Here is a 6,000-nt window from a genome sequence, read left to right as displayed (position 1 = left end):
ATGCAAAGACAGCCTGTTACATGTATATTATAATTTGCGGAATGTGTTTTTCCCCTTTCGTTGTTAGTCTCACCCCCTCCCTTTGGAGGGATGGTGGTGGTGGTGGTGTCCATTTATACTAATGAAGTATCACCTATAAGGTGTCAGTATATTCTGGTAGATTATTGCAATATACATCAGTGGCGGATTTAGAGGGGGCGTAGGCGGAGAAATAAATGACAAAATCTTTTAATTTTTTTAATTACTTTATTGGGAGAACTTAATATTTTCCCCCAAAAAAACCTTAAAATTTGGGTCATTTTATTAATTTCACCTTATTAAATTGATAGAAAATACATGTAGTACAAATGACTAAATACGAGAAATATTTCAAGCCCCATAAAATTTGTAAAACCCAGGAGTTTCCGGGGGCTTCGCCCCCTGGGCCCCAACCAGGGCTTCGCCATGGACCCACTGCCTCATAAAGTGGCGCCCCGTAACCACAATTCCTGGATCCGCCCCTGTACATGTAGATATGAGGAGATACTGTCTGTATAAGTTGATAGCTCATCAAACGCACCTCCTGCGATGTGAAAGTGAAAATAGCTGCAATCCTCGCCGGCGGAATTATGGTAAGGTTCAATTTCAGCAACTATTTGCGATAATGTGCTCCACGAAGATTTCCTTAAAGATTACAATTATTCTAAATGAACCCTGTGCTTCCTAATCCCCGTAATGTAGTTCTTGTTCATCAGTGGCGGATCGAGAGGGTTGTAGTCACTCCACTTTACTTCCATAGTTTTAAACAAAACTGGTCATTTTACCAGTTTGCGATATTCACCCCTCTTTGGGGCCGGGGCGGAATAGGCACAAACTTGGGTCGCAATCCGCTCATCCTTTAAACAATTCCTGGATGCGCCCTTGCCCACAGGCACCTTAAATATGGATATTACTACCCCCCCCCCCCCCTCAACGTTTTTTCATATTTTTTTTTATGGGAATAATTTCTCTGAAGTGTATGAATTCGTAGTCTATTTCATCCCTCTTCGATTCATGTAATCGTTTCACGTTTTTTTTTTTTTTGTAAGCTTTAGAGATTGTCCTTCTACCGGTATAGAGATTGGCCTTCTACCGGTATAATAAAATTCATTTTATTATATACCAGTAGAAGGCCAATCTCTAAATACATGTATCCATACTTTTTTTTTTTTGTAAGCTTTAGAGATTGTCCTTCTACCGGTATAGAGATTGGCCTTCTACCGGTATAATAAAATTCATTTTATTATATACCAGTAGAAGGCCAATCTCTAAATACATGTATCCATACTTCCGGTGCCTGTGCCCTTGCCCGTGGAGAACAATACGTAAAGTGCACTTGTAAATATATTACCATTTTGTCTGTAATGATATTTCAGGGCCGTAAATTAACCTTCAATTTGGAGGAGGCAGGAAATTAGGCGGGGGTCTGGGGGCCGCTGAGGCCCCCAGACGCTGAGCACATTTTGTGCACACTGAACACGTTTCGTGCAAAATCCTTGATTCTAGGGCCTTCTAAGATGTTACTTGACTAACTCATTCTAAAAGAAAGATTTGGAATGCTTTTTAAGGGAGGTATCATGTTCTTAGTTATTGGAAACAACATAAATTCTAATGAACTTTAAATTTTAATTTTTTTTGGCTCAAAAGTTGGAGGAGGCAGCTGTCTCCTCCGCCTCCATGTAATTTACGGCCCTGTATTTACGGGTGTATTCAATACCACCTCCTAATAAAAACACGGGGGTGGGGGGTGGGGTGGTATCGTATAGACTCTCATTATTATCATTACAAACAAAATTACCGGTTCCTGTGATTAGACAAATATTGATTTATATTCACAAAATAAAAATTAAATCAAAATTGGAACCAGGAAAGCTTAATTGATTCCCAACTACATGGAAATGGACATAAGATTTTAATAGTGATATTGTTTAGCTACAGTTCATAATGCATAAGATATAATTCCAAAAGTCTATCTGTTAGTTGGATAATATCTTGTATACAATATAAGAATTTCATAAGTTAACATCAGGGACCTATATACTAACTAGTATATGGGTCCCTGTTAACATCAACACTGTTCCAAGTATCTGATTTAAATCATTACTTCTTTTTACTGGCTAACAATTTATATTTCTATTAATTTGTCTTGAAAATGAAAAATCCATCGTACCACTGGACTTGTTTATAAAATGAAATTGATCCAACTTCGCCCCAAAATCACAGATTAAACAGTGGCGGATCTAGACCTCACTGTGTGTGTGTGGAGGGGGGGCTTTTTTGGTCAAGCAAAGGAGATATGGTTTTGGTATTAAATGTTAATGAAAATTGAAACATCCATACTTCTTCATTATACTAGCCCGAATATTTAGAAATAATTGTCAAAGTGCACAAATGATCTTACAAAGATTTGGCCTAAAAGCAAAATATGCTTGACCTGGACCAATTTAAATTGGCTTTAAAAGTGTTTCAGGTGTTTTCCCCCAAAAAGTCACTAAAATGATTTTAAAAGATTTGAGATGACCTTATAGAAATTAACAAATTTTGCACTAATCAAAATTTATAATCCATAGTTTTGAAATGTTTGAGTGGAGTATAATGAATGGTTGGTATGAGTGATTATATATCAATTGTACATCTTACCTTTAAAAGTATATATTATGACGCACTTAATTTCTATTTGTACAAATAAATTAAAAAAAAATTAAGCCTAAAAAAAATAATTTAAAAAAATTATTATAATCCGAGGATTAATGTGCATTAAATTATACTTTGTTGTACAATATGAAAAAGGTACAAATTAAACAAATATTAGAAAGAGATTACATATCTTAATGGTAGTATAAGTTAACCACATTCACTAACTGCAAAATTGTAGCTCTCTGAGAAAATATTGGGACAGATCTGTACCAATTAATATTTTCTCAGAGAGCTACAGTTCTGCAGCTATTGCATTCACATGATTATGAATTTCACAATATTTCATATGAATTTAAACGTAAAAATTAAAATGTATCCTTTGTCTTTGTATTGGGTGATGTATATTGCAACATAATTTTCAATGTTCATGCTGAGAATTGCTTTGCCATTATTTTCCAAATATCACCATATAAGCCTACAATATTACATATTATGTATCAAATGAATTATTTATAATATTGACTGAAATAGCATGATATGTTGATCATGATATGAAATGCTTATAAAAGTATTAGATGGCAAATTACAACCTCACAAAGTCATTCACCCAGTAATTGTAGATAAGGAACAATGAGAAACAAAGTCAGGGGCTTGCTGAGCTGTAAAGAACATCCCATGTGTATTATACACAAAGGGATTAGTTGGGGTAAAATTCACCAGACAAAACCTGGGTACAGATATAAAAAAAAAAAATGGACAAAATGACCATGCAAGGACAAAGTCAATATTAGAAGTTTATTAAAGCATAATAACAAAATGTCACAGGACATAATACTGATTTTTATATAAATTCAGGGGGGAAATCTGTTCCTTTTGTAAAGTTTACAAAAATGCATGTGTAAAATATATGTTATATTTTTATGAGATTGTTTTTCAATTTTATACTATAGATTTTGATAATTATTATTAAATGCTTATTCCTTTTATCATATCTATTGCAAAATATGAATTAAAATAGGATTTTCTTTTACTGATATAGAATACTAATAGGCTTTGTAATCATTGGGTTTACAAATTGCTACACAAGATCTGACATTTTTCACATAGCTTCTGCGTGCATGCATGTCATTTGATTCCATATCAACATATCAATTAATAAGCAAGATTCAAAATGTGAAATTACTTTGAAAAAAAAAAAACACAACAAAAAACTTGATGACTGATAATCTATAATATGCATGATAGTTCAAATTTTCTTATGAATATATATGTATATCAAATGATATGTCAGAACAATCAATTTGCTAATATTGTACGTACATGTATATGCTTTCATAATTTTGCTGTTGTGTGATAATGAAATATTGTCAAATTAAAAAAAAATGTGAAATTACAATTTATTGTCCTTAGGTTTGTAATCAAGAATGAAGGAGTAAATGATAACCTAGTGGTGGATCCAGAGGGGGTGCTGGTTCAGGAAATTTTGCTAAAATAAAGTAAAAATAACACATTTTGAGGGTGGACCCCCCTCCCTTGATAACCAAAATTAATGGTAAAATTCCCCTCTCTCAAAAATTCCTGGATCCATCCCTGTAAGCATTAGACAATCATTAATTTGTCATTCCATTATTCATAATTTCTTCATTGGACACATGGAGGCCAACTCTCACATGTGTGTATATAGACATAATTCCAATTATTTTGAAAATAAAGAGGTCAAAGTACCAATTGAATTCAATATAAAATATATAAAGAATATCTTATCATGGATATAAAGATTAAAACATTTCAATCATGTTAATTAATAGATTTTTAGGTCAATTGATTCTCTCATGTGACCTATTGCTAGTGATCAGCTTCTGTTGTGACAGTAAACAAAACATCAAGCTTGAAAATATCATGATTCCTAGGGTAGAAATTCTGACTCCAGGAGGAACCAAACTTGATATATAGTGTTTATGTGTAAAACATTTAAATTTAGATAACATCTTCCTTAATGCTATTGATACTTTTAGGTAAAGAAGGAACAGGTAATTGTAAATTTCATGACCTCTATCAGTGATAATAATAATAAAATTTATATACATGCAGCCTTATATAAAACAGTTTATTACTCTAAGGTGCTTTACACAATCTGATTAAAATAAGATCTTTGATCCGCTCCGTTATTGTTATGTCGTTTCAATAAGATCTTTGATCCGCTCCGTTATTGTTATGGAGAGGATCAAAGATCTTATTTATAACAATAACGGAGCGGATCAAAGATCTTATTTTAATGAGATTGTGCTTTACAAGGGCAAGAAGAGGAATGCAACAATAAAATAGAATTAAATGACATTATGACAACTTATACATGTATCTGTAAATTAAATTATCAAAATAAAACACTAATGGCTAAAAGTTGGTTGGTTTTTTGGGTGGTTTTTTTTTTGGTATTTGATAATTAAAAACACAGTTTATATATACATGTTAGAATCTAAAGGTTTTGATACTAGCTTTAAAATAGATGGAACCAAAAATGGTCATAGTAATTACATGTCTTTATGATTTAAAAGAATCCTTCTTTAATTTTGTTGACACTAGAATATTATAAATGATGGATGCATTGTCAAGAAAAACAGAAAGATGTACAAAAATTGTGACACTTGCAACTCCAGGGTTCTGATTCAAGGTCAGATCCAAATAGTGTTAAAAGTGTATATCAAGTTTATAATTGTAAAATGTTTCATCAGTATAGACGCTTTTGGGGGAATGAATTACACCTTATACATGTATTATACTTCTACTGAATATTAGAATTTAGCATATAAATGCATGCCTAGAGCAAGAAAAGTTACTGTATTATATAGATTTCATTCATATTGAGGTTAGTAATACTTTTAACTAAATAACTCGGGTATTTAGTTAAGGTCAGTGTCTTGTTGATATTTTTGATGTGTGTATGCATGTACGTGTATGTGTGCGTGTGTGTGTGAAATACAAAAAAATCCATAAAGATTTGTTTCAGAGTTTTGAGTAGTGATCAGTTTTAGCAATCATCAACAGCTAGGGTATGAATCTGTACACTCATCTTTGTTAATTTCTAAAACGACTTAAATTGCATTTCAAAAGTAGTCAAGTGTTATGTGAAGGAGATTTGAGGAACATATGTTCCTGCTAAATGTGTGTGATCATACATTTGGGGTGTCAATGGATGGAAAATCATCTGAAGATCGAAGTTTTGAAGAAATTGAAATACTTTATTGAATATTAATCAATCTTATTTTCATTCTAAAATCATGTACTCAAAGGAATTTTCTTTCAATTACATATGTAAGTGCATTAAATTGAATTATTTTTCTATTT

Source organism: Ostrea edulis, chromosome 6 (genome assembly GCF_947568905.1).
Source record: "Ostrea edulis chromosome 6, xbOstEdul1.1, whole genome shotgun sequence".
Classification (NCBI taxonomy): domain Eukaryota; kingdom Metazoa; phylum Mollusca; class Bivalvia; order Ostreida; family Ostreidae; genus Ostrea; species Ostrea edulis.
Note: the sequence above shows the minus strand (reverse complement) of the source record.